This window comes from Prinia subflava, chromosome 16 (assembly GCF_021018805.1).
Source record: "Prinia subflava isolate CZ2003 ecotype Zambia chromosome 16, Cam_Psub_1.2, whole genome shotgun sequence".
Classification (NCBI taxonomy): Eukaryota; Metazoa; Chordata; class Aves; order Passeriformes; family Cisticolidae; genus Prinia; species Prinia subflava.
The window spans coordinates 3,209,777-3,230,000 of record NC_086262.1 but is presented as its reverse complement, the minus strand read 5'-3'; positions in this window follow the sequence as shown (position 1 = coordinate 3,230,000).

Below are 20,224 nucleotides of genomic sequence, written 5' to 3'. Positions count from 1 at the left end.
CTGGGGATGGCACTGGGTTCCCCCATTGCTGCATTTCAAATGTGCTGGGTCACACTTGGGTCAGTTCTCCCTCAGTCACTGTGACACTGCTCCCTGCTGTGACACAGCACGTGGAACACTCCTGCCAGGGCAGTGCTGCCACTTCCCACCCTGGGAAGGACTCACTAGGGATGGGTGGAGGTGTCAGCAGCTGGGGATGCACACTCCGGGAGCTTTGCCTTCTCTTTTTGAGTCCCAAATTGTTTGTGAGCAGCTCCAGGCCTCTTTGCCCTCATCCTTTCAGAGTTTTCCCTCCATCCTTCCATCCATCCCCTTGTATTTCCTCATGTGCTGAGTCCCCTGTTTTCTGGCCCCTGTGTGGGTTGTAGGGTAAAGCACCACCACCCAAACACCCTGTATCTGCCTCTGATAAATTCTCATGAGGTCACATCTGCTGTGTCTTGCCCTGCTGGACTGACAGGAGCCCAGAAGGTTTGGCTTTAAATCTCAACTTTGTCACTTCTGAGTTACTCAGGAACATTAAACTGTCATCAACACATGGGTGATGCAGCCCTGTGCTTCCCCAAGATGCTCTCCCTTACAAGAGTTGGTACATTTTTACAGGAGGGAAATCCCAAAGTGCACAAACACACAAGAAGTTCTTTTGTGTCCCTTTTTATTTGTTGTTGATGCTACTGTTGTTTTTCCAAACCTGGAGGATGAGTGGCGCATCAGAACAGGAGGAAAAGACCATGCTGAATGGCAATAACTGGATTAAGAGATTCAGTGGCAGACTCTCACCTGTGCTGTTTATAATGCAGATTAACTATTTAATCCAGCTGCATCTCCAGTTTCAATTCTCTGTTCCCCTTGTCCTGCTTTCCCCTGAGGTCCTCCCCCACCCCCTGCAGTCCCTGCTGCTCTGTTGCCTCGCTGCCAGGTCCCTCCTGTGCCCTGCCCGGGGCTTTGCCCTCGTCCCAGGGCTGGTTCTGCTCTGTCCCTCCATGGGAAGTGTCCCAGTGAGGGCAGTGGCTTTGCTCTCATCCCTTTGCTGGTCCTGCTCTGTCCCTCCGTGGGAAGTGTCCCAGTGAGGGCAGTGGCTTTGCCCTCATCCCTTTGCTGGTCCTGCTCTGTCCCTCCGTGGGAAGTGTCCCAGCAAGGGCTGTGTGCTGCTGGTGCCTGCCCAATGAGCCCTGCAGCTGCCCAGGCGCCAGGAGCAGCAGTAATGACCGCCGTGGCGGGGATGATTAATCAGGAAATGGCAAAGAAAATGCACTTGAATTTCTGACTTTACTGGGGGGTGCAAACTCACAAACAAGGTCATGGAAAAGAAATCCATCGAGGAATTGGGGACAACTGAATACAAGGACTTTAACTCTGGGTCAGGAAGTCTCTAAACCACAACCCACTGCAGGCTGGAAGGATATCATGGGAAGTGCTTGACCATGATCACGCTGTCCTGTGCATTGGTCAGTGCTGGGGACAGGTGCTGAGCCTTTGGGGCACTGTGTCACACCACAGCCATGGCAGCATTCACCAGATTTTGATGGTGGAGACAGAGAGTGGGCCTTGCCATGGACCACGAGACAGGGAGTAAAACACCAGGCTTGATGTGTACATCACCCACCCTCCCCTCTGCTTGCACTGGCCATGTCCTGTGGGAGCTACACCTTGGAGAAGATGGCAGAAACATCTCCACACCTGGACTCCTCCTTCCTGCTTGACCACAGTGCAAAAGCAGGGCCCAGCCCAGGGTTCAAACTTCTTTGTCTTCTGTGGAGAGTCTTATCCAGTATTTAAAATTCCTCTGCCAGCTTGGTGTGTGACCATGCAGGACACCCTGAGTGCCAGACTCAACCTGCAAACATAAAATGGAGTGAGGCTGGCCTAAAGTCACAGGGGCATGGGGGGTCCTGCTCTCTGCACTGACAGCACAGGCTTCACATCCCCTTCCCTTTGGAACTTTTCACATTCTCATTTTTTTTCTCTGTTACTGAATCCATATAGATTACATGAATGTGAATGTATGGTTCTTAAAAACTGCAAATGCATCCCTGAGATGCAAAGGCTGTTTCCAAATCATGGGTTTTAAAGGGGCACCTGCCACAAAGGGCTGAGGGTGGTTAATACAGCACATACCATCCTCTGCCTGAGAGGAATCAGCAGCACTGATGATAAGCTCATTTGATAAAGCCTTTGCTGGGCACTGCAGATGCAGGCTAAGTCCAGCCTTTAATATCTGTCCCAGTCCCACAGGCAGAGCTCTCAGACAGGGCTGCCTGGAAATATTGTAACCCTCTCTATTGCCCACCCCTCATGCAGGTTTGAGTCCTGACAAGTCCTCACCGTGTGGCCTCACATGTCACAGCTGCCACTGACCTGGCCAGAGATCACCAGCTGATACCCAGGCAAATGCACGTTTGCACCAAGGCTCCACGGGCAGCACAGACTTTTTGCAGCTCTGTGGGGTTGTGGTGTCCTGTGTGGTTGAAGCAATGATTAAATCCCATGTAATGGTTCCAGCTGGTCACTTACCACAGAAGATCTTTTCTGCTGGAAGCTGCTGACGTTGCCCCATGAGATGCAATATTGGGGCTGGGTTCTAGCAGCCTTCACGTGCAGGAGCTTGTCCCATCACGAGAAATAATGGATGGGAAGGAGCTGTTGAAGGAAAGGAAAATAGGGTGTGGTGTGGCCTCGTCTGTCTGCTGGAAAAGGCACAGGATTGCTCTGCGCCCTGGTCCTCACACTGCAGGGGACTGGGTCCTGGAGAATCCCACTGGGCTGGGGCGCTGCTGATTGCCAGGCTGCTCTAACCTAACTCACAGCTGATGTCTCACCAGCTCTCATGGCATCCTGCCAATCGAGGAATTGGGAAGGGAGGATCTGGGCTCAGGGTGTTTTCAGGACATGCAAGACATGTGCCACTTGAAATGTGGCTCATCTCCCTTCTGAGCCTGAGCAGAGATGAGCTGCAGTCTGGGATGTGCACTGGGTTGGTTCCCAGAGCCCATGATTGGAAACCCAGGGCTCACAGCTCCTTTGATGTGCTGCACTGGAGGGACAGTGGCTGTTAAGGTTCTACACCTCGAGGGCCATCCCTGGGCTTATGGACATCCCTGAAACCAAGGTAAGGAGCTCCTAGTGGCTTCTCCATCTAACACCAATTAAAGCACAATTTTCCAGTCTACCCTGAGGCTGGGTTGAAAGATCCTGAAGAAAAAAAAATTATTTTTGGGTTCTGTATGACTTGAATTCAGCAGGAACATTTGAACGTGTGATGTTGCACGTGGACACCAGGCTGTGTCTGAAGGAGCACAGGGGCATTTCCCAGCCCTTCCATAGTGGTCCCTGCATGATCAGCACTTTCCTCCACTACTGACCTGGAGGTGGCAGAACCTCGGGGCTCCCCTAAACGTGCTGCTGATCTAGGAGTCATTAAACCCTTATCTCTGTGTCTCACTCCATCAACGTTTTTTCAGTCTGTATTAAAAATCCTACTATGGTTTTTTAGCACAAAAGGGGAAAGAAGAGAACCTTCTATGTTCAGGACATTTGGGACATCACTAGAATTTCATCCATCTGTGATTGGCCCTCAGACCGTCATACTCAATTTATTTCTCAGCCAAAGTTTTTCAGCCATCTGCTCAAGTGGAACAGCTTCCAGCATTTATTCCCAATAGTGCTCCTCTGAGGGAGCGCATGGATTTTCTCCAGTACGACAGCATCACTATTTTCCAAAAAAACCCTCAGCCCAAGCCCGCAGTCACTGGCGGGGAGCCCTCCCTGCTCTGCACCCCGACCTTGAATTTTAAGCAATTGATCAAGAAAACACAGAACAGTGTCTGCTCCACCCAGGACCACCGTGACCGATGTTTTTTAAAGGGCTCCTCTGCAGAGATGTTAATGAGGTCGCCTTGGATACTCAGCTTAAAACGGTGTCGCTTCAGCTTCTTTTATGTCAGCAATCAACAACAACAACAAAAAATATAAACAACCCATCAGCGGATCTGCTTGGGTAGGGGTGGGGGACTCCTGGCAGGTGACTGGAGCAGATAGTGACTCTCAGTCCACCTGCTGCCAGCAGTTCGGTGCTGAGCCTCTCTGATTGTCTACTGGAGCATCAACACAATGATCCCCATAATTATTATCTCCTTAAATTGAAAATTAAAAAAAAAAATTAAAAAGACAGATTAGAAAAGCCTGATTTTTCCAGCCATCCTATTGAAAGTGCCCCAGGAAAGGATTTCAGATTGGGAGTAATAAGAGGTTCAGGGACAGTCAGGGAAATAAAAGCAGTTTCTCTGTGTGAACAGAGGAGAGCTGTGTGTTCTTAGGGAATTGTTTGCCGGGCTGAGACCCACTTGCATTTCTCCTGCTTAATGAGTTACCATCCATCAGCTGAGCTGGGAGAGTGGGCCATGTCCAGGTTTAAAAAGCAGGGGGAAAAACACCTGAGGCAGGAACACCAGGCAGGTGCATTCAATGCTTTGATGATCCACAGAACACAGCGCTCACCAGGACTCCAAACAAGCTGCTTGGCTCCTCTGAACCTCCCTGCCTGGTGAGCAAGAGTAAATTCAGTGCCACGTCCCACAGGCTCCACTGGAGTTCTAAAGGAAAATGTGGAACCACCGATAGAAAGGCATGAGCAAGTTCAAAGGAGTGGCTTTGGCAAACACACCTTTACATATGAAGTGAGATCAGACTGATTCCTCAATTAGCAGTTAGATTAATCACTCTAGAAATGTTTATTATTACTTTTTATGTCTACTACTCCACTAATCCAGTTTATAGGAATATAGATATAGGAGAACCTACTTCTTTAACCCCCACCAGCAGTGCCCAAACGTGATGCTGGAGAGCATCCTCAAACCCTCAAGTAGATTGGCATCATGGTGTGAGCACCCCTTTCCTTTGAGGAACTGAGCCTGGCACTCTGTCTGGGGTCTCAAAGCTCAGACTTAGACCATAGAGCAACCCAGGCTGGTTCTGCACCTCCAGGAGTTCTGTCTTTTCTATCCTTCCCTTCAGGCAGTTGCAGAAAGCAGCTTGATCTTCCTCCTACTCTCCTGCAGGATGAACAAACCCGGCTGGTTTTGCCTCTCCTTATACCTCAACCACCCACTGGTGGCCTCTGCTGGACCTGCTCCAATCTGTCAATGCTGGTTTTGTCCCGAAAGCCCCAAACTGGACCCAGTGTTTCCAAAACAATCTCAGAAGGGCCAAACAAAGGGGATTCTCACTCCCTTGGTGTGCTGCCTGCCTCCTTGCTGACACAGCTGAGGGTGTGTCTCACCTCTGCTGTAACACAGCAATGACCCGTGCTCATTTCCTCACCAGCAATCCCATCTCCCTTCCCACCAAGCTGCTTCCCAGCCCAGCTGTCCCCTGGCCTGTCCTGTTCCCTTGGGAGGTTATTCCATTAGGGTTGTGTACTTGTCTGCCCATTTCTCCACTCCCTCTGAACAGCAGCTGCAGCCTCTTGGCTGTCGAGTGCTTCCCTCCCCACCGCTTCCTTTGGTGGCATCTGAAAACTTCCTGAGAGTGTGCCCAATTATCCAGGCCATCAGTACCAGTCCCTCCAGGATCTCAACAGCAATGAGCCCAGGTGGGCTCTGATCATCACCCTGTGAGTGCAGCAGTCCAACCGATCCTCCAGCTTCCTTCTTTCCCATTTATTGGGTCCATATCTCCCCAGCCTGGCTCTAGGGAGAGTCAGCATCGAAAGCTTTACTGCAGCCAAGGGAAACCCCTCAATATTCCCTTATTCACCTCTATCCTCCCAGCCAGTTTTGTGGCCTTTCTAGGTAGTCAGGTCCATCAGGTGTGATGTGACCTTCATTTTGCCGGGTTCAAACCAACCCATCTCTGACAGACATTCTCCTACCCAGACCAACAGCTTCCCAATTGCACCAGTACTACTTCTGTGGAAGAGTCACAGAATCACAGAACTGCAAAATCCTTCAGGTTGGAAAAGACCTCTGAGAGTACTGAGCCCAACCTGTGGCTGAAAACCACTTTGTCAGCTAGACCAGCGTGCAATCCATTCTTGAACACTACCAGGGATGGTGACAACCCAATGCCTGACAACGCTTTCTCTGAGGGAATTCCTCCTGATGTCCACCTTAACTTCCTGTCTTGGATTATGTAACCAAAAAAAAAAGTGTATTCTATTTCATCTGTAGAAAGCAGTTGGGGGTGGTTTCTTTTTTTCTTTATCTCTTGTAATTCCAGGGGGAGGGGGGTGGATGCCCTCTGATAACAGCCCAGTTGTTAAACCAGGTGGGGCAGTGTTTGTGATCTCTGTCACCACTGCCCACCCTCGGGGATATCTTCTGTTAATGGGCCATTGAGGGTCACCAGTGACTGACACATTCCATCATCCCATTGTGGGGAGGAGACAACCATTCCCTACCCAGATAAAAATGGGGACACAGGGACCCCAGACATTCCTCTTTTCCACTGGATTCCCAGAGGAAGAGCGGACTCATCTCAGCACCACTGAACCTGTCTGCAGGATCATCTCTACTCCAGCAGAACCACATCTGTCACTCCAGGAGGATTTATTTGTACTGCTCTCAACACCCTGACCAACAGGGTGTCAGGTCGTATTCCTCACTCTGTCAGGGATTTCTAGAACTCTTGCTTGTTTGTTTTTTTGTATTAGTGCATTTGTATTTTTAATATTCCTAGTAAAGAACTGTTATTCCTATTCCCATATTTTAGCCTGAAAGCTCCTAATTGCAAAATTATAATAATTTGGAGGGAGGGGGGGTTACATTCTCCATTCCAAGGGAAACTCCAGTTTTCCCTGACAGACACCTGTCTTTCCAAACCAAGACACCTCCCTGGCACAGCTTGAGGCTACATTTCAGCCACAGGTTGTGTTGATCCTGCAGTAGGCATGGTCTGTGCATACAATCAGAGCTGCTCCTTCATCCAGAGACTCTAGAGTTCCTTATCCAAATAGACAGTGTGGTGGGAAGACAAAGGAACGTGAGACCACCAGGGATCATTAGTCTGAAGCTGGATGTTACGGTGGTTTAGTTAAACTGCTCTTGGAACAGTTGTGTGGACAGTCCTACTCACAATGGGAAGAAAAAGCTGAGTTTCTTTTCTTCTCGTTTATTGTGGACATGAGGCAAGCTAGGAGTGGAGACTACTTGAATTCTGAACAGGAATGTCCACATAGACAGTTTAATGAAGTTTAGCTAATCCAATTTGCAAAGGTTAATTCAGATTCATTTTCCTGGTTGTCTCTGTGTAGATAAGGCCAAGGTCGCTTCCCCAAGGTGACTGGCTGAGCCAGGCACAGGATCCACACTTCCTTTCACCGTCACTTTCCCAGGCTGGTTTGTCCCTATCCATGTACCCCCTGCACACTCCCTGTACAGAAGAACACAGTTTCTCACACTTTCCTCCATCAGCATCACTGATCCTTGCTGATCAAGATCCCTCCAAACCCTTCTCCTGGGTGAAGTGCAACAGGCCCCGCCGTTCCTGGGGCTGCAGCTCACACTGCAGCTTGGAGGTGAATTACAGCACACACACAGGAGCTGGTGATGCTAAAATCCCTCCCAGGAATCCAGAGCAGCCCTAGGATCTTGCTGGTAGAGGTGGACACTTCCAAGCATTCCAGCTGGCTGACAGGGCAGACCTTCTAAATCATCCTGATGCTTTTCTGGTTTTTTCTGACCCTTCTGTGCTCTCACATACGTAACTGCAGTTATCCAGGATCTCCCAGCAAAAGCAATGGAGGCAGTTTAGGAACTGAAGCTCCCTGTCCTAGGTTACAGTGTAAGATGTGCCCACAGTCTGTGTTCTATCCCCACCTTCAGGAGCTGTCAGAACCAGCTGGGGCAGTGTTTCCCTTGCCCTCCCTCTGGATATCTCCTGTTCATGGGCCACCAAGGCCCTGCCCATGACTCACAGGTGACTCCCTGGGGAGCTCTCTCTGTTCAATGGGCAATCAAGGACCCCTGCAGGACTCATGGAATGATTTCAGCCCATTGGGAGATGCTCTGCCCAGGGGAGGAGCCAGGCATTCCCACCTGGATATAATCTGGGATTTGGGACAGCAGAGGGGCCTCACCCACTGGATTCCCAGAGGACAGGAGCTACAGACCTTTCTACAGGATCACTGCTTCAACAAGAGTGCTTCATCTGGACTGCTGCCACCACCCTCACTAACAGGGTGTCAGGCTGTATTCTGACTCTGTCAGTGGACTTTTCTACTATTGCTTTTATTTTATTTTACTCTTTTTTTTTCTTTTCTTTTTTTCCTTTTTTTTCCTTTTTTTTTTCTCCTATTGAGCTGTATTTCTGACTTGGAGTCTCTCACTGGTTTTGCTTTCAAACCAGCACACTCCCCTCTGCAAGCCTGCCGGGTGCAGGCTGTGATGGGACCTGATGTGCAGGGACATCTGTCCCACAGCTCTTCCAGCAAGGTTCTCACCTCTGCTTCTCAGCAGCTGGTGCTGGCCCCTGCAACACCCCAACTGCTCGTCAGGGACTGACATCCAAAGATATTTCAGAGTATTTAAAAAGATACATATAATCTAACCAAACTGAAGAGCTGCCTTAACCTTAGCTAAAAACTTCCCCAAAGGAGTTACAACCCTAGAACAAGGAGCTTACATCTCCCAGCACATGATGAATGGGTGCAGGAGCTATTCTGAACAGCAGGAAATAGTGAATGGTTACATTTCCTTGGCTGAGATGAGGAAGCTTTAAGTAACTAATTAAAAAAAAAAATCAATAGAAAGTCTTTTCCCACGATCTTTTGCCATGAGTCCTTGGCAATAATTTCAGTGCTCACTTCAAAGAATTGAGGTCTCTTTTCTGGGCCTCTTTCTACCATGGCAAAAGAGTTTACAAAGAGAAGTTGCTTGAGCCTAGTAGCTGGCTGTTAGCTTGCTGTTCTGTTTTAGGGAGGACTTGCAGTCCCCAAGTCCTTGTGATCAGGGGTCCCTGCATGGGTTCTCCTATAACCATGATATGTGTCCACACTTCTGGTTTGTTTCCATCATTAGAAGATCGTTTCATTTCCTCTGGACTTCCTCAAGTGATCATTTCTGTTCTTTCCATACATGACTGTCCAGCTCCTCATCCTCTTCCCCACCTCTGCAGCCTCTCTCTTAGACCTGAAGTGCCCTGAACTGTCCAGGGCTTGGTCCCTGCTGCAAGGACTTGAGTTGGGCAGTGAAGAACAAGCCAAGGAGCAGAGGGGACAGAGAGCTGTGGGTGTGCAGGAAGCAAGGATGAGTTTTCTGCCAGCAGTGGTGAGAAGTGCTCTCCATCTTGCACTGTCACTGTAGCCTTTCCCTTCAGAGTCCATGGCACAGCTGGGACATCACCCATTGGAACACAATCTGTATTTCCCACAGCTGCAAAGCAGTTTCAAGTGGTCTTTCAGAAAGAGTGCTGAAGGTGTGATGTCCTCTCTGTCCAGGAGGATCTGCCCATACCCTGCTACTGCATCTAATTCATGGAAGATTTTGCCTCATTTCAGAAAAATTTTAATTGCTCTCGGACAAGCGGGAATGTTCCTTCTTCTTGGTCTGGTCCACCTGCTCCAAGTTAAGACAAAGCCCAAATCTACCCTACAATTACTAAGAAGGGACCCAGCTGCTGCCTCTCCCCTTCCATCAGTGATCTGCTGCAAGAGTTTGCTGCTCTCCTCCTCTTCAGGGAGAAATTTAGTGGAGACACCTGGGCAGCAGACCAGGTGTGCTGTGGGGTGTGTGTTTGTGTGTCACCACGTGGGAAAGGCCAGCTCCCACCACCCCTGTCCCATCTTCCCAGCCTTGGTAACAGGTCTGAAACAGAGTCTGAGCTCATACCCCAACACCTGCAGGAAAATCGTCACCCCTGTTCCTCTCACTGTCCCAAGAAACATTAAAGGCAACCTCCAACTCTTTCCTCCCTCCCAGCAGTACATTCCTTTTAGTGTGTAGCCAGAACAAAAACCACAAAAAAGGGATCATACTACTTTCTACTATTTTTACTATTTCTACTATTTCTACTGCTCCTCTTTCCAAAAGCTTTTTGAGGCAAAACAGGCAATTGGTAATCAGATCTTCAAGGAGGTGAACTTACCTTTGGTGTGGAAAGATGCCTTTGAGCCACTTCTGCTTGGTGAGGAGAGAGCCAGTCACATTGCCCTAACTGAGTCTCGTATGATTTGTAGCATCTTATTCTGGTCCGAGTTTTTCATGTCATCCCAATATGAAGCAGGATTTAATTTCTTCTTGTAGCCCCAAAAGGCTGTCACAAGGCAGTGGAGAGCACAAGGCAGCTGCAGAACATGTACAGAGGAGTTCATATAGCAAATAAGTGTAATTCTTTTGTACTTAATACAGGCTAAGGAGCAGTGCTAAAGACAACTCTTCATTAGTATCTGAATTGTTGGTCCTTTCTCTTTTGAACTGAAGCATCTGTTAATATTTAGTTCCTAAAAGATTATTTTTTTATGGGAGGGAAAGATATTAATAACCTAGGGTCTACTGGGTCAAGCAATTTTATTATGACTAATACAAGGTCCTATTTCTTGAGTATAGACTCAAAACCCAGGATGTAGCTCAGGACCCAGTCTAGGTGCTCAGTGCTTCCCAGAACCTGTCCCACGTGTTCAGTCCTCTTCCCAGTGACTGTAACCCCCAGCTCCTTCCCATGGCCACAAGAGACTGCCTCATCTGCAGGTTTTTCTTGGTCACTTGCACTGCCAATTTTCCCTGTGATAATCCTCGTGTTTGCTGCTGAGCTCCCTGGGTAGGCTCCTCACAGTGCTGGCAGTCCTGAATGGAGGCTCTGATGTCTTCTCCTGGTGGTTCTTCCACTGACCTGGGATGGGTCATGGAGGGTCTGTAAATTGAAGCATAGAAATAAATAAAATGTTCTATGATAAAAATATCCCCTTCCAGGAGATCCCATGCAATAGGGAATATCAGTACTTTGACTCCCATTGGGACAGCAACAATATTCAAATGATTGTGAGGAGTGAGCATCACTTCCCGTTACCTAAAGGTTTGTGGCTGAAATGTTGAATGAGGCTGAATGTCTGGGGTCTATTCTAGACCAAATGTGGCCTTTGGGAGGGCTGGGATTTTTCAAGAGCACTCATCAGTGCTCCAGTTCTTCTGTGAATGAAACCTCCTCTGACCATAACCAAGGAACCACTCTGTGTGCTTCTGAGTGCCACCTCTAAAATGGATCAGGCTCTTCTGACCTGCTTCACAGCTCTGTGCTGCTCAGGCACGGTGTCAGCCAGCACCTCTGAAAAGCCCAGGTAGGAACAAGACCTGCAGCAGTGCCTGATCTGGGCACTGGAGGAGATCTCTGGGGTCTGAGTTCAGTGCTTTGGAGATGCTGGAGCCAAGGGCACAGCACGGGGCCCACAACACACAGTGAACCAGTGCTGGGCCAAGAAGTGGGGATTTCTCCCACCCTAAGGAGAGTCCCTCAGGCTCACAGGTTCTGCAGGTGGCTTTTCCCCTGTAGGATCAGGAATATCTGGGATGTCACTTGGGATCTCTTGTACCAGGGAGCTCTCTGGTTTCAGGGATTGGCCACCCTCTCAAGTGTGGGAAATAGATTTGTAGAGAATTTGTAAAGCTTGACAGAAGATATGAGATACTTTGAAGAAATAGAACTGTGAAAGGTGCATTGTAATAGGACCCGCAAGGGGTAATTTCAGATGATTTGCTTTAAGGCATCAACAGCATGGTATGGCAAAAGCTGATAGGCCAAGAAACGCTTATAATATTTTGTAATTAAGAAATAGTTGGCTTCTGATTGTGATAGCATGAATTAAAACATCTCTATTGTCTCACTCTTCACATGAGACTGAAAACAGAATAAAAGTTTTTAAAACACCTCTCAGTTGCCCCATCTCTGGGTCAGAAAAGAGTGTAATCCAACACTCCAGGAAACTCAGGGCTCCCCAAGCTGAGGTTGTGCCAGTTTTCAGTTCTCTTGCCAGTGCCAGACTGTGAGAGGTTCACACTCCCAGGACACCTGAACAGGTCCCTGGACTTACCCAGTGCCCTGTGGGAGGTGAGGCTGGGCTCAGCTCTGCAGGAGAATTTCAGTTTTTCCAGTTGCTCGCTGCTGTTCTCCCGTAGCAAACAGCCTGGGCCTGCTTGCTGCAGCACATTTGTGTACTGTGCTCTCTCACTGCATTGTCCTGCCCCGGAGCTGCGGGCGGTTCAGCGGGAGACCGAGTTCTCCCAGCGCCAGCTGCAGCCCTCAGCCCGTGCACGCACCGCTCCCCGCCAGATTGCACTGGGAGCACAAAGGGGAAGAAAGAAACTGCCTCCTTGGCTGCTGTTTGTGTCGTTTACAAAGCCTCTTCTGCAGGGTTTCTGATCCCTGTTGGCCAGGGCTGCCGGGTTGTCCCAGGGCTGCTCTGCTGCAGGGGGGGTGGGCAGGATCTGTCCTTGAGAGGAGGCTGGCAGGGAATGGGGACACTGGCACCTCAGCACCCTCACCAAGGAGCTCCTGTGCTGGAATTGGGCTGTCCAGACAGGGATGCAGCTTTGCTGGCCCACTGGAAAGCTCTGTGTGCCACCAGGGGCAGGGGGATATGCCATGCTCTGTACCCACCATGGATGTAAAAGCTGAGGGAGACTCCCCTTCAAGCCTGGCAGTGGGGCCCCGTGCCCGGCACCCCAGACTGTGCCCTGGCACCCCACAGCCCCCTTGGGCATGGCCACAGCCCTCCCTGCAGATGCCAGCATGCCTGGCAGCTCTGCAGAGGAGGGACACAGCTGGGTCCCAGGAAGCAGTGCTGTGGCTGTGCACGCTCCTGAGGCTGCTCATGAACCAGTGTCTTTATTCTCCCATTCTGGTTTTGGTCACCAGTGATGCAAAAGTTGGGTTTCTGTCATATTTTCGGGGTGCTGCTGTTGGACAGTGTTTTGCTTTGGGCTGCCATGGATCGTGGCTCATTTTCTGCCTGGCCCTTGTCCAGGGGTGAGGCTGTGGGCTCCTGGGGATGGGGCCAGCCCCAGTGAGGGGCAGTGCTGTCACACCACCCTCTCCAGGGCATTGCACTTGTAGAAATGATCAGGATCACGTAGATCCTGGTGGGTTTTGAATTTTGACCTTTTTTGCTGTGGGGAAGGGACTGCTGGACTTTGTAGGGTAGAGATCTCCTCACAAGTGAAAGTTGTTGGTCCCTGAGGGAAGAACAAAGGAAAATCCTTCTGATTTGAGGAAAAAGGCCAGCCTTATTTATTTTACAGCTCTGAGGAGGTAAACAGGGTGGCAGAGTCCAGGACAATTAAAACATTGACTGAGCAAGGATGACATCTCAGAGATGAACCTTTTTTAATTTTAAACACTGCAGACAGGGAAACAAGCTGACATCATGTGAGATTTTAGAAATACAGCTGAGGAGAGGCCTCCCACATGGTGGCTCCAGTACAAACCAAGGCAGGGCTGTCCGGTTTGGTCTCATGGTCGCTGAGGATGGCTGGCTTCCCTGCCAGAGGCTTGTGCTGTGCCCCCCAGCAAGCTGCTCGAGTGGAAATGCTCAGCCTGCTTCTCCCTTCTGAGGCTGCCCTGATCTCTGCAGCCCCCCGGCACTGGGTACCCGGGAATACAGAGGGTCTGAGGGGAGGGGGGCTCACCCCACGGGCTGCACGCTGCGTCCCATCCTCTGCCCTCCCTCGGGTTAAATAGGCTGTGCCCTGCAGCCACCGGCATCACCGGGGGATGTGCTGCGGGTTTCAGCATCGGGCTCTGCTCCTGGAGGGGGCTGCAGACAGGGGGTGGGAGAGGGGAGACCGTGGCAGTGAGGTGGGGACAGATCAATGCAGACTCTGGGGCTCCACGTCCCCCCTGTGCCGAGGAACGCAGGGCACGGAGCCCGCCAGGCTGCTGTCCGCGGGGTCAGGAGCAGGAGGGGCATGGGGACCGCGATTCCTGCTGCTGGCAGCGCTCTCGGTCCTGGGAGAGATCCCAGCGGAGCCCGAGGAGCCCGAGGGGGAGCTGCAGACCCCGCCGGCTGTCTCCCGTGGGTGGGAGGAAACCCACCCCGGGGAAGGATGCTGCGGAGGGAGGAGAAGCCCCGGCACAGCGCTGACAGGGCGAAGCTGCTGGCAGGCAGCTGTCTCCAGGGCGGCTGCAGCACTGCAGCATCAATTAACCTTTGGGGAACTTCTGCCAGTGCCGCTCAGGCGTAGCCGAGCGCTGGGGCGCGAACCTGCCGCGGTGGAAAGCTGCGGCCAGACTACAAAAGCCCGAGCAGGAGCCAGCCACCTGAGCCGAAGTGCCTGTGTCTCGCTCCCCAGCCCGCGCTAAGTGCTTTTATCTCCTCTGCTCGCGTTTACGAGGGTGGCTCTCTCCTCCGCGCCGCGGCGGTGCCGCGGAATGCTAATGCGGAGCGAGCGGCGCCTGCCCTCCGCAGCCCCTGGCAGGCGATTCCCCCGGGCTCTGCGGGGACATGGGACCCCCTCCCTGCAGCCCTGCCCTGGCACCCACCCAGCTCCGGGGGCAGTGCCAGGATCGTCATTCCCCGCCAGGCAGAGGGACCCGGTGAGACCCGAGCCCTCGCTGGCGGTGTGGCACAGATGTCCCCGCACTGCAGCCTCGCCAGGGCCGGCGGGAGGCAGCGCTGCTGGGGAGGGGGCTCTCGGCACGGGGTGCTGGCCCGAGGGCAGCGGTGAGCTCATGGTTCCTGCAGCTCCCTCCTGCCCACGGCTCCTGCAGCTCCGTCCCGTGAGCGCCGTGCTTTGTGTGCTCTGCAGGCATCTCTGGGAAGTCCAGACTGGGAGGTTAGCGGGCAAAATGAGAGGGGAAGAAATAGAAAACAGCAGCAAGGTTTTAGAAGGAGCAGCAGTACCAGGGAGGTGTCCTACAGGGAGGAGTCTGGTCAGGCTCGTCCATAAATCATGTGTGCTCCTGCACACAACCTCTCCTTGGCCACTGAGCTCTGCTCTTCAGGGAGCAAGACAGTCCTTGGCCAAAGCCCTCTGAGGCAGTCAGGCATCAAATTCCTGGAAACGTGGGCTAAAAACGTGCTCTTCATCCCAGCCTGATGTGTTGACTCTGCTGTCAGAGCCTGGGGCGCAAGGGAACAGCCAGGGGTAGCCCAAGCCCCTCTGGCACACGCTGCTGTCACTTTGGAAGCCGTGGCAGGGATGTGCCATGCTTCCCCTGACTGCCCCCAGCCAAGCAAGACGCAGCAGGAGCCTTCCTCTTACCCTGAAAGAGATGGACTCCACCCTGACCAGGGACATCGTGAGGAATCAGGAATTTGGGGTGGTGTGGCAGGATCCCCTGGATCCCATCACCTTTCCCAAGGGCAGCCACACCCTGAGCTCCCAGCTCAGCCGGGGCAGCGCTGCCAGTGCTCTCCCAGCCTGCTTCCCTGCATGCAGCGTTCCCTGCACGCTCCAAGGCAGCCATTTCCATGCTGCAGGGGAGCTGCAGGCAGCGGAGCCGGGAGGCAGCAGCAGCACCTGGCTGCCTTCACGTGCCCAGCCTGGAGACAGCCTGGCAGCCCCTGCCCGCCCAGCCCTGCCCGGCGCCTGCCGCGGGTGTTCCGTCACGGAAAGGGCCACGTTGGCCACTTTTCCTATGATCTCACCCCGGCCAGAGCTGTGAGTCATCGGAAACCTGGTCCCCCTGGGGCTGAGCCAGAGCTGGGCGAACTGACAGAACGACCACCACGGCCTTTGGGACCAGGTTGAGCTCCACGGTCACTCCACAGCATGTGAGGCCAGCAGCAGGGCTGGGCTCAGCTCTGTGGGGAGCACAGGGGTGCTGCCACGGCAGCTCTGCCTCTCCTGCACCCCTGAGCTGCCAGCACTGGTGCTGCCTCCTTGGTGAGCCCCCAGGGCACTGGGGTGGAGATCCAGCCCTGGCCCCAACCTTGGCATCCCCTCTCTTGCCAGACGGTGATTTATAAACCTCTGGGCTGGGGAGGCCAGGAGCAGCAGGGCAGCTGTGCGGCTCTGTGAGTCTGCCACAAGGTGGTTTCCAGTAAGGACAGCTCATTTCTTCCAGAGCATCTGAAAACACGAGCTGGAAATATCCCCACCCGTCCTTTGTAAGCAGCACCCAGGGCAAGGCTTCCCCAAGGTGGGGCTGGGCTTTTGCTGTCATGTCATAGCTCATGCTGTGTAGATGTTTTCTGTGTGCCTGGTAATAAGCTGCTGAAAAGACAGATCATTTACTGGCAGTAGCAAGGAAAAGTCAAAGCTGTTTCTCAGTACAGCTCCACTCCTGGAGATTTCCCTCTCTGCCTCATGAGTTAGGGGATGCTGGTTATTCCAGAGACTCCCATGTAGCCCTGCACATCCTTGCTACAGGGAATATCTGCTTCCCAAGACTCCTGGTGTGTGTGTCACAGTGGGTGTCTGCCTCCAAGGAGGTACCTGTCAGACTGAGAGCTACCCTGAAACCTCACTTTGCCCACCAGTGACAACACTGCAGGGGCAATTCCACCTTTAACTCTTGGATTTGTCATCTCTAGGGAAAACCAACTAGTTTCCACCAAGTTTCAGGTCCAGCTGAAGGTGGGAGATGAAGGACAAGAACAGGAAGATGCAGAAATAATTTAGCCTCAAACACATCAAGAGAACAGCTTGGTTTTCTTCTGCTCTCTTCCTGTAAGGGCTGCACGGGGCTGAAACACATCGGGTGTTCCTCTCCAGCTCCTGTTTCCTTTGGAATGCCAATCAGTGGGCTCACCAATGCCTGGAGCTCGTTGTGGATGTTCCTCTGCGGATGTTGTGGCTGTGTTCTAAGCAATGGATAAAGCTTTCTTGTCCAAAACCAGCTTGAACATCTACCTTTACTGCTGGGAAGTGCAACGCTTTTCCTGCAAGGTGAAAAGTGCTGAAATCCCCCACAATATCTTTCTCCATGCTGGTGTTTCAGAGTGCTCTGACAGCACTGTGGGTGTCTGATCCCTTGGAGTCTGGCACAGCCATGGACAGAGCCTGCATGCTGACTGATTTAAGCTCCTTTAGAATGATGTAGTATGATATCATCATTATATCATGCTGCTGTCACCCAGGTTGGGTTTAATCTGAATTAAGCTGAATTCCCAGAGAGCAGTGTATCTTTTAAAGTTAGGCTTAGCTAAATGCTTGTCACTGCAGGTTTATTCATGGTGAATACAAGCAATAATTGCTTCAGCTTCTCATGAACTTGTTACAAATTTGTGTGGCTTTACCTGCCAGCTCCTGCTTTTTAATCTGTCCCACAGCAGCAGGTCCCTGAGCCACCCCTCTGGGATAACTACATACTTGCAGTTTATCCCAGAAATTCATGGTGTCACACACACCACGGCCCTGGAAGCTTGCAGGTGGTTCCTGTGCTGGACACTATGGTTGCATTTAGTGATATTTTGCCACAATGGACTGAGAGTTGGGAAGTCACCCTTAGAATCTGGAACTGCTTCTGAAAGCTGTGGAAAGTGATGTTTTAAGAACCTTCTTTTCTTAATCTGTGGTCTGTTACAGATCTTCCATGTCTCCTTCTCCTCCCAGTTCTGTCTAACACTTGTATTTCAGACATGTTCATGAACACACAGACACAGGCAGGGTTGCTTGGTGAGCCCAAATTCCACTGCAGGAGTAGGTGAATGTTCCTGACCATGAAAAACAGGGCTGGTCCAGCCAACAGGGACCATTGTGGTGTTGCAGGAAAAATCTGAGGTATCTTTTTAGTCTTTGAAGGATTTCCATCAATGGCTCATTAGGTTTATTGAGGCAACAGTGATGTTGTCAAACACACCCTGTTAGGCAAAGAACAAACCCACATAATAACAAATTAATGCACAGACCAGTGGCTTTTTCATGACCAGTGGACATCAGTTTGGCCCTTCCCATACCTAGATAGTGGGTCTTAATTTTCCAGTTTTAAACTGAAATGTCAAGAAGTGCCGCACTGCCAGCCTGGGTCCAGATGCTGTCACAACAGATGTCCTGGGCCTGGAGCTGTCACTTCTGTACTGAATGTCCCCGTGTCAGTTTTGCCATGTTACAGGGCACAATCCTTGAGATGCTGTGGTGACGTGACACACTTTGACTGGTTTTAGCTGTGACTCTCCTTTGCTTGGCTCTTTAAAGTTCTCCCTTACAACTTGCCAGCTATGGAGAGAGCTCTTTTTACTCTTGTTTTGACAGTGGAATTGATGCCAGTTTTGGGGAAACACTATAAATATCCCCGAGTCTGTGATCTCTGGTGTTAGTATTTCCTGGCAGTGCTTTCAAGAGTATCTGATTGATAAGCACTCAACACAATGGTGAGTCCTGACACATTTTTAAGTGCTCACAGATGTGGCAGATAACCTTGTCCCATCATCTTTGGATGCCAGGTTGAGGGCTGGACATTGTTTATTGATAGCCACGACTCCATCAAGGTCCACTGTTATCAGCGAGTCACAACTCAGCCAAGTGTTCACTTCATTTCCAACACACTTTAAAAGATTATCCTCACAGCTTCATCTAGTCATTATTTTTAAGATGGGCTGGAGGATGACAATGTTTTGGTTTCTTGTAGTCACTTTCTAGATTCTTACAGATAATTAGAGAGCATAAAGCTGTTTCTTTTTATAGGAAGGGTTACTTGGGTCTTGTGCGAGTGATCTTTTGGGATATCTGATGCGAAATGGCTTCTTAGGAAAATGTCCAGTTTGTCAGTTTACTCCATTTCATGAGCCTTTTAGTCACAAAATCACCATCGTGTTTCTGGCTAACACCTCCAATTATCATTACATTTTCTGCTGTGGCCAGTGACCTGCAAACCCACTGATGCTCCTCAGTAACATCAATGGAGCCACTTCTATGACCAACTCCTGCATTACCCCAGCTCCCTGGTGCTGAACTGTTGGATTTTCCCCTCGTGGTGCCTGGCTTCAGACAGAGCAGGATCTGCCCTTGGTGTCTGTATTGGAAACCTGATCAGAAATGCTCAGTCACCAACAGTCCCCTCCCCTCCCCGTACTCCTCAGTGCACTCCAGAGCATTGTAATGGCTTAAGATGATGAATACTATGCAGACAACACACCCAGCTGTCCAAGCAGACAGTCAGCGGAGAAATGAAGATATGCCTGCCTAAGTAAAAGTTTGATTAATTGCATTAATTAGGCCCTAAGGTATGGTTCATAAAATAGGAGTACAACTGGTGTATTGGATTGGGGAATTGACTATGTGACAGGGAACAAACAGTGGCATGAACGGGAGCTCGTCTCTGTCTGGAATGGCATGATAAATTATCAATTAAATAATGGAGAGTGACAAAGCTGCTGTCCGTGAGAGGGACCTCCAGCCACGGCCACGGCCGGCCCGGGTGGGTGACTCAGCCACCTCTGCCAGTGTCTCCAGAGCTTCCACACGAGTTTGTTCTTCCAAAGGGGAGAGCAGCACAGCCCTGGCCTTGTGGCCCTGTCAGCACTGCGGGGCATTGGACCCTCCTGGGGTGAGGGTGGGCTGGGCAGCCATGGGGCTCTGACAGGGACTGCAGCAGAGCATTCACCAGCTGCTGATCTCCCCCTACCACAGCAGCAGGACTACCTTCTGCTGGGCAAAGGGGGGAAGAGGGATTAATTCATCCCAAATGCACTGGTTTTGACCTTCCCATGTGTCCCATCCTTTGGCATCTCCGTATTTGCTCACCAAGGTTTTGCCTTTGTGGGAGAGCCACGGGTCAGCTCAAGCACAAGGGCCAGTAGAATTTCTCCTCTTGGATGCTGCGACTTTGTGCCAGGCTTTCGTGTGGCCACAGCTGCAGCTTCCTCATCCTCTCCTGTCCTTGCTGCTCTGAACGATGGACTCCTCACTGCTCTCCCCTCCTATCACCCTGCAAATCTGTGGGGATTTGCCTCCTGCCAGACAGGGGCTTGTCCTCACCTGCGCAGGCAGAGGTGAGTGGATGGCTTGTGTTTGTGGTGTGCTCCACCACACCCCTTTCCCCTCTCCCCTCTCCCCTTTCCCCTTTCCCCTTTCCCCTTTCCCCTTTCCCCTTTCCCCTTTCCCCTTTCCCCTTTCCCCTTTCCCCTTTCCCCTTTCCCCTTTCCCCTTTCCCCTTTCCCCTTTCCCCTTTCCCCTTTCCCCTTTCCCCTTTCCCCTTTCCCCTTTCCCCTTTCCCCTTTCCCCTCTCCCCTTTCCCCTCTCCCCTTTCCCCTTTCCCCTTTCCCCTTTCCCCTTTCCCCTTTCCCCTCTCCCCAGGGATGTCAGAGCTGCCGATGTCCGGGGCTGGCGCGGTCCCGCCGCTCCGTGAGCGCCGC